The sequence below is a fragment of the Schistocerca gregaria genome, chromosome 5 (assembly GCF_023897955.1).
Source record: "Schistocerca gregaria isolate iqSchGreg1 chromosome 5, iqSchGreg1.2, whole genome shotgun sequence".
Taxonomy (NCBI): domain Eukaryota; kingdom Metazoa; phylum Arthropoda; class Insecta; order Orthoptera; family Acrididae; genus Schistocerca; species Schistocerca gregaria.
The window spans coordinates 108,443,972-108,453,303 of record NC_064924.1 but is presented as its reverse complement, the minus strand read 5'-3'; the positions used below and the strand labels follow the sequence as shown (position 1 = coordinate 108,453,303).

The window sequence follows — 9,332 nt, the reverse complement described above, 5'->3', positions numbered from 1 at the left end:
ACAAAATGACATTTGTGGTAATCATTTTAAAAATTATAAGTAAGTATTTACAAAAATTAGTTTGGTCATGGCTAAAAATAAAAGGAACTAGGACAACACTGAAGCAAAAAACTACTTTCTGCCAAAGCAATGATTGAGCAACACTCCAATCTCACAAATGTATCTAACATCCATAGGGGCTGTAATGATGTAGAATGATTGTGTTAGAGGTGGGAAACAATATTTCTTTTTCATAAGAATACTGGTTATTAATAGACCATTTACTAATACAAATGTGGACGCATTAATCACAAGAGTAAGCAAATTGTTTGCATAAACAACATATCTTTCATGGAAAATGTCCACTTCTTTAAAAAACGTAAGATTGCTTGTTCATTCATACTTTTAACTTGTGCATTCAATATGGATACAAAAATACCTGCAGTGACTCCCGTCTCTTCTGTTCTCTGAGACATTAATGGAAGCCATAACACTATGCACACATCAGCTTCAAAGTTAACATTTCACAGTTTTGTTCTGTCATATTCACACGCTAGTAAACACACTAAAACGTCTTATAGTGGGTACTTTTTTAAAGTACTTTCATGAAACATTTTTGTATTAAAAAAACTATTTTCTTTATTAAAACACTCACAACCTAAATATGCTGAGTATAACTTGTTCATAAATTTACATAACTTACATTTTTTTCCTTTGGCATATGTACATTAGTACCACATCTGTATTGTGTGTGTGTGTGTGTGTGTGTGTGTGTGTGTGTGTGTGTGTGTGTGTGTGTGTGTGTGTGTGTGTGTGTAATATATATATATATAATCATATATATTTAACATTCAGTTATCAAATGTTCATTTTCATATAATCACATACAAATCACTTTCAGTCACTATAAATTTGTTGCAGTACCTTTGTAAGAGCAGCAAAAGCACCACCATTTTTTAAATAAATACACCATTACACACTTTCAATGGTACTGTTCATGTTAAGGGTGTGCTATTAAGCAAATGAGATTCAGCACTACAAATGTAGCTGTTAGTTTTTGTTAATATTTGTTACAAATGACAATTAATGTTTGGTGAAGAATGTTGTAAATTATATCTGTAAAGACTGTGCTATTCCTTTTCTTCTTCCACTGGGTGGATGGATGGATGAAACAGATATACACAGATATAAATGCACAGATTAAAGCAGGTCTTCAGCCTGGGAACCATTTTCCTGCTGCTTTGTTTTCCCTTGTATTTCTTCTTTTTTTCTTTCTGCTGCCTCTATGGATGCTTTCTTGTAGTTTATTGGCCCATAGGAACGGTAATCAACATCAGCATAGTCCAGATCAGAAAATTCAGGTCGAAAGGGCTGTAAGATATAAAAAGAAATATTTAATACACAATCTGTCATTAACTAAATTGTATATGTGGAGTAGTTACTTTAAGGTATGTGCTAAATAAGAAAAGAGAGAATGAAGGAATCTGGTGTTACACACAAGATGGTAAATTCTTAGCAAGAATGTTAAACAGACTAGCACTAATGGTGAAGATAATTGACTTGGAATTGAAGATGTGAGGTGATAAAAAAGATGAACAAGAGAAAAACAGGAAATGTTGAGTAGTTTTCCCAGACTCTGGAAAAAATGAGAGAAGCATTAAGAATGGCAAGGGCCAAAAAGTGAGAGAGAGAACAAACAAATTGATAGTTAAATAATACATAAAGAGGTGGAATCACACTGAGCAAAAAGGTGAAAGGTGTGAGGGGTGACAGAATAACAGGGGGGGGGGGGGGGGGGGGGGGGGGAACCACTGTTTGACAGACCTTGATTCTATATGATAAAGTTTTGAAATGCTGTTATGGAGAATAGCGAACATCGAAACAAAATATTGCATATTGGTTATATTAACAAATTATGAGTAGTCCTTCTATCAGGGAGCTGGGTGCACAATACTGAGCAGTACACATGTACACATACAGTGGGAGGGATAGAAGGGGGGGGGGGGGGGGGGGTGGACGTATGGACATATAAAAAACACAACATGTTACCATGCCTAATATGGTGCAGGAAACCCACTGACATTCAAAACTGCTACCAGTTGTCTCAGAATGAATAAATACAGGCCCTTTATGGTTTCATTTTCAAGGAAATCTTAATGCCATTCTTCCTGCAAAATAGTGGCAAGTTTAGGTAAGGATTATGGAGGTATATAGGCATCACACACCCTTATCTTTAAATTAGACAAAAAGGACTCATTAATATTGTGATCTGGTAACTGTAATGGCTAGGGAATATGCGAAACTATCTCCTTGTGCTGAAAAAATCAGTACTGCATGATGCAGTTGTGTGTATAGGGGTCCTGTTGTCTTGGAACACAGCATTGCCAATGGAAAACAAACATTTACCATGTGATGGACCTGATCAGCTAAAATGGTCACACAGTCCTTGGCAGTAATTCAGCCTTGCAGAGTGACCACAGGGCTCCATGGAATACCATGATGCACCCGCCCAAATCATCACTGAACTCCCACCATGTTTCACTCTTGGAATGTGAACTTGGACAGAAGTTGGAAACAGAGTGAAACAAGGCTCATTTGGCCAGCTGGCTTCTTTCTCTTGTTCCACAGTCCAGGTTTTATGGCTTTGGCACCACATTTTCATCTTAATGGCACATGCATCACTGATGAATGATTTTGCAATTCCAGTTCACCCTACAGTTCCCTAATTATGAAGCTTCTTTCATGGTGTTTTGAGACTGACAGAGTTTGTGAGGCAACATTCAGTTCTGCAATTATTTTTCACAATCCTCCTCAATGACTGTTTACCACTATTACTCAGCATACACTTTTATCTGCATTCTGACTTAGTGCATGGTGTTTTTCATGTTTCCCTTTTTGTGGTATAAATCTTTGATGTGTTACATCTTGAAACATAACGCACCTCATCTACCTTGGTTATGGAAGCACCCACTGTTCGAGAAACAACAATTTGCTCACATTCAAATTCACTTAGCTCCAGTGTAATGCACTCATAACTACGAAGAACACAGTTCTGAGCATGACTGACACTTGCCATGTATTGAGGACATTTTACAGGTACTGTTGGTGGGCAAATCCAACAGCATAACATGCAGGCTTGGTTAGCACACATATTTATGAGTATGTTCAAGCTTGCATTTCTTGTGGTGTTAACATATTTTTGTCCAAACCTTGTAATGTGACATGATAAATCAGTTGGCTATATTTTGGAGATGTTTGTCCATTCACTAGTGAAACCAGAATAAATGACAGCAAGTGGATTTATGGTGCAGGTTTTACAAAGTACTATTTACTAAGGGAGAGGTTTTAAGCATGAATGTTACAGAGGTCAAACACATGAGAAAACATTCTTGGACATGTATGGGCAATTTTAAACAAAACTTAAATGGCAGTTGACCCATCTATGTGCAAGAGGGGCAAGAGTGTGTGTGTGTGTGTGTGTGTGTGTGTGTGTGTGTGTGTGTGTGTGTGTGTGTGTGGAGGGGGTTCGCCTGTATGTGCACCCTCAGCATCATCCTGCCATTAGTGTGAGAGAAACCTAATGGTATTAAAAAAAATAATTTTGAAAGTAACTGTTAACCTAACAACTCATATCAAACACCAGTGTTTATCTACACTGAAGGAAGCATAAGGCACAAAGTAAGGTAGCGTAGTTGTTAAACCACTGAACTTGTATTTTGGGGAAATGGAATTCAAATTGCTGTCCAGACTTTCAGGATCAGACTTTTTATCATTTCCCTGCACCAACTAAAAGACATACGAAATCTTGAAAACATTACTGTCATCTTCCCTTCTCACAGTTTTAAAATTCTGGGATGTGCTCCATCTATAATGACTTCATTATCAACAGAATGTTATGAAAAGGAAATAAGATTAGGGTTTAAAGTTTTGCCTGTAACAAGATTGTTATAGATGAAACACAAACTTAAAATGAGAAAGAACAGGGGAAGAAAATCATGTGAGTTCTTTTCACAGAACCATGCCAACATTTACCTTAAGAGATTCAGGGAAACCACAGAAAAACTAAAACTGGATGTCTGGATAGGGATTCAAACTCCCATATTCCCAAAATGTGAGTCCAGTGCCTTACACTGTGCCATGAGATGTTATAGTATAATTTCCCCTTCAAAGGTGCAACAAAGTTTTCCAAAAGAATTAATGTTCACAAATAATCTGTCTCTACTGAAAACTAACAACACAGTGTTGATGCTTGTCATGCTCTTGTTTTCTAAAATTATACATGTTATTATTTTTAATTTTACAATGATATTAATTTTATTTCCCCTCAGAGCATCAATTTTTCAAACCTGATTAAATGTAATGTACTTAGTTCACCTGATTTGTTTGAATAAAATTCCAATGGTTTCTTTAGTGCTGTATTTTCTCTTGGTCTGTTTCTTCACTATCTAATCCCTACAGTCTTCCATTTTGTTTCAATGCCAAAACAAGAAGTATTTGATCATATTCAATTGCAATATCTTATCTGTGAATAAAATAACTGAATTCCAGAATGTGCACAGTAAATAATGAAAAAAGTAAACCACTCATCTATAGCTGATTGAAGTGTGACAAATAGACACACTATACGCCAAAGAGAGTGATGTACTCATGTGTATTCGCCATACAACAATCAGCTGACCCACAATTTTAACAGCTTATTAGTGTCTTGACTGTCTATGATTTATCCTCCTAGTATTTTTTCAGTATGCTCCCAAAACAATTATTTTAATCTGAATTTCTCTCTAGCTGTTCGACGCTGGCTTCAGCCCATCCTTGTTTCTGATACCAGCAAGTAGTTTTTACAAGTGAATACTCTGCAACTTCCATTTCTATATTTTCATAATTTTTCTTCTTCCTTTATTATGTGAAAACCCTTTTTTCACCCATCTTCATGATCACCATAATGAAGGTTCCTTAGGTTTACATGCATGTCCTCCTTAGACAGTGGAAGGTATCTTTACTTATTCTTTAACATGGATAGCAAATTATTGTACAATCACCATTTGAGTTGTTTCTGTTGTAAGGCTCCACATGTTACTTCAATTCACCAGAATTTAAATTTGTGTATCCCACCCACCATATTCCACGTGCCAATTTGTGTATTTACTAATATGCTTGTCATAATTTTAAAATATGAAATTAACAGAGGGGGTATTGCTATACTCTTGAATACTAAACAGACACGTTTTCATGATGCTCAAAAGCTAAAAATCATAAGGGACCATAAACATATTTATTGTAGGACAGAAATGTCATTTTAAAGTTGATAAAAAATACCTTTTTTCCGAGGCAGACATTCTTCTAATAAATGTATGTAAAGCTGGATTTGGGGCCATCCTGTGCAAAAAATAAATTGTTGTTAAAAAAGAAAGCAAATAATTTTTATAAGCCAGTTCTGACATTATACTAAATTCAGACAAAGTTAATTTAAGTGTGATAGCCAGTTTGTCCCACTTATATAATAGCTTTTGAGCACCAGTTGGTCAAACAATATTTTTCAAATAAGTAACATTACTTACTGAGAAGTATAAGAATTATTCTTATGACTGAATAATACATTTGACACAGAATGTAATCATTATATGAACCAGTCTGATTAACTCAGACGTATCTAACATTCAAGTTATTAAATGCTGTATAATAGCAATACACAAATTTTTCTCATAACTCTCTAGAACCTTCCAGTTATGCAAATAGTCAAACTTTATTATCTTCAGTCATTTAACTGTTCATTAGAAACATAACTATACTGGAGCTAACTGCTATGGTGAAACAACTGACATTTAGGATGATGGTAAGCATTTTTATCTTGTCCAACAGGGGTCAATATTAGGTCTATTTCTGTTCTTGTACATAAATGGGCTTATCATACATCCAAAAATCAGAAATAGTTCCCTTTGCTGACAACGCAAGTATTGTCATCAGTCGTAGTCGAGTAACTTCAACATTTGAAAACATAAACAATATTTTCTTAAAAATTAATAGCTGGCTCTTTGCAAAAGTACTGTCACTGAAAACACAACACACGAAATTCAGGACTGCACAGTACATGACCATACCATTAAAAATAATGTATTAGTGTAAATGAGTAACTGAAACAGGATATTTTAAATTCGTAGGTGTTTATCTTGGTAAGAACTTAAACTGGAAGGCTCATGTTACAGACAACAGAAGGTTTTGGAGATTTTGATTCACTAATGTCTTATGGTATAATATTCTGGGGTCAACCTTTGTTGAAGAAAAAAGTGTTTGTTGCATTGATGAATGTCATAAGGTAATATACGATGACTACTCTATAAACTCTTGAAAGAGCTCTTTAAACAGTTGCAATACTGACAGTGGCTTCACCTTACATGTAACCTACCCCTTATGAATTCTCTTGTCAACAATCAATCTGTCTGAAAATAATGGCAACATTTATAATCCATTACTTAGCCTTAGTATGGCAGAAAAAGGAGTGATGTTGAAATGAAGTAAGATGTAATTACTCCATTTGCTACTATTTTTCTTTTTAGGGACCTGTACCTCAATTGGTAAACATTGATCCCTTTTAGGATTACTCTGCTGTCCATCTGTCTGCCTCTTTGACCATTAAGACTCCTTTTTCTCAGATATGGGTCGAGGTATCAAGCTGACATTTACGTCACATACTAAGGTCTACGCAATGCAAATACTTCACGGGTCTATTTGTAACAGCCCAGTTGCAATAGCATAAATTTCTGTTTTGACAGATGAGTGGAGACTCAATAACTGACATCGAGAAATGTTCGCAATTTTTCATCTACTTTCACATTATGTTTTGGTGGGGGTTTATCGGTGTCAGTGACATGAGTTAAGACTCCATTGTGGAAATTATGGAAGTGTGTTCTGCTGTCAAGGATAATAAAGACAGTGTGTGTGTGTGTGTGTGTGTGTGTGTGTGTGTGTGTGTGTGTGTTAATGGGGGTGCAGAGGAGGTGTGGTGCAGGGAGGGGAAGGGATAGCAGGGCAGGGATGGGAATAGATGCTAGTGCTGTGGACAGATGGTAGACTTCTATGAACCAGAATCAAGAGTCTCTGTCCTAAGGATAGGGGAGGGGCAATGGGGAAAGGAGATAAGGGAAAATAGCCATGCAGGTTCACTGGCAGGATAGAGGTGGCAGGGAATGAAATAGGAAGGTGGAGGACAGGGAATAGTGGTTGTTGACATCAGGGACTTAGGGGAGTTGTAGATATGTTCCAGGGACAGTTCCCACAAGTGCAACTCAGAAAAGCTGATTTCGGTGGGAAGAATCCAAATGGCACAAGCTATAAAGGGGTTGTGGAAATAAATACATCTTGTTGAGCAGCATGGTCAGCAACTGGATGGTCCAGATGCCTCTTGGCCACAATCGGCAGTAGCCATTCATGTGGACAGGCAGCTTGTTAGTTGTCAGGCCCACACAGAATGCAGCACAGCAGTTGCAGCTAAGTTGGTAGATCATACAGCTGCTTCCACAGGCGATCCTGCCTTTGATAGAGTAGGAGATGCCTTTGAATGGACAAGGGTAGGTGGTAGTGGGTGTAAACACCTGTGACAGGATGGAGTAAGTGGTTGTGGTAGGATGTATGGGACAGTTCTTGCATCTAGGTCTATTACAGGGATATGAGCCATGGGCCAAGGGTTTGCGAGTACAAATGGAATTCCACTGTCCAACCAACTTCCATAATGTCTTTATCTGTCCCTATTCTACCCATGCTTGAAAACGCTATTCCCATGGTTCATGTCCCTGTAATAGATCTTGACATAAAACCTCTCCTATATATCCCCCCACTACCACTTACTCCAATCCTGTCACATGCATCTTCAACACCATCATAGGCTTTACATAGGCTTGACTTGCAGCCTGTGCCATCTGGATTCTTCGCACCAACACCAGCTTTTCTAAATTTTGCATATGTGTACTATCCCTGCAACATTTCTTTTGTTTCTGTATGCTTGCTGTCCTCATCCTTTTTTAGTCTCTGTCCTCCACCTGTCTATCAACATCCATGACCACACTGCAGCTCTACACATACCTCTGTCCCACCAGTGCACCTGTATAGTCATGCCCCCCATATGTTGCACTTAGCGGACCACTGTCCCGGCCCCCACCAACCCCTGCACATTCCCACAGGCAGCATGTACCCCCATCTCTTCCCTGCTACAGCTCCCGCTCCATGCCCCACACGTCCTTTGTATCCCTAATATCCTGCACAGCAAATATCACTACTTACTCTAGATGCAATTGAAGTTGTAACTTAGCAGTTGGAGATTACAGTGGCCACAAATGTGTGAATTGTGCTAGTGTGAATGTGCACAAGATTAATTTTCTATTTTGATGGACGACTTAGGTGAATAATAACCAGCACTCTTTTTAATTGTCACTATCTGCCATTCAGTGCTTCCTCTATGAGGCGACTGGCAATCTATCCCTTCATACAGTTGTCATCCCATCCAAACCTTTCCATTGTTTGCAAATTGACAATCTGATATTTGCGTCTCTGAAATCTGATATTGCCCATAACATGAGACTTCCAGTTCAGACTCTTAGGAATACAAACACCTACAAATCAAAAATATTGTTTCACTTACTGACTTACACTCACATATTATTTCTAATGATGTGATAAGGCCTTGTGCTGTCCTAAATTTCATGTGTTGTGTTTAATCTAGATTCAATGGCAGTCCATTTGCAAAGAGGCAGTTATTAATTTTCAAGAAAATATTGTTAATGTTTTTAAATGCTGAAGTGACTCCATTAGCCCGTGACCTTCTCAAGCAACCCTGAAGTGAGGTCCTCTCTTCCTGACACCCTCCTCAAACCACCATCTGTAGTCTTCTAAACTTCCATAACATCCTACTCATGCCATATGAGCACTATCCCTACTCCAAGGTTCCTACACCTGCTGTCATACTTATGGTAAAACCTATCCCATCGACCTACCACTATTCCAGCCCCATCTAAATTAATCATGTGATATCATAGGCAGAACAACTTTTGAGACCACAACCAACTGAAATGGGTCAACTGTACAGCATTTTATATGGGAATGACCACCATTAAACTGGCCAAGCACATCAATGAGCATAGAAAAACTGTCCACTTAGGGACATCCAGTATACAGTCACTGAACATAATCCATAGAGACTAAAGGGACCTGAGTACCTGCTACACCACTTGGATCCTCCCACTTGAAGATGTCATGTCCTCAGATCTCAACACACTTCTGGACTTAACCTCTTTTAGGACAAAACTCCCTCTCTTTATTTATTATTGTTATTACTATTATTATTACTGTATGTTGGAGGACAA

The 9,332-nt window shown here is 37.7% G+C and overlaps 1 protein-coding gene across 1 annotated transcript in view; it reads right to left on the bottom strand.

The window, feature by feature from the left end:
* Positions 1-1,262: 1,262 nt before the first annotated feature.
* Positions 1,263-9,332, bottom strand: part of LOC126272086 (hemicentin-1) — a 1,030,571-nt gene continuing 1,022,501 nt past the window's right edge. Inside the window, exon 22 of the mRNA XM_049974649.1 lies at positions 1,263-1,350. The gene's annotated coding sequence lies outside the window, so the exon portion shown is untranslated. The remainder of the gene's footprint in view (positions 1,351-9,332) is intronic.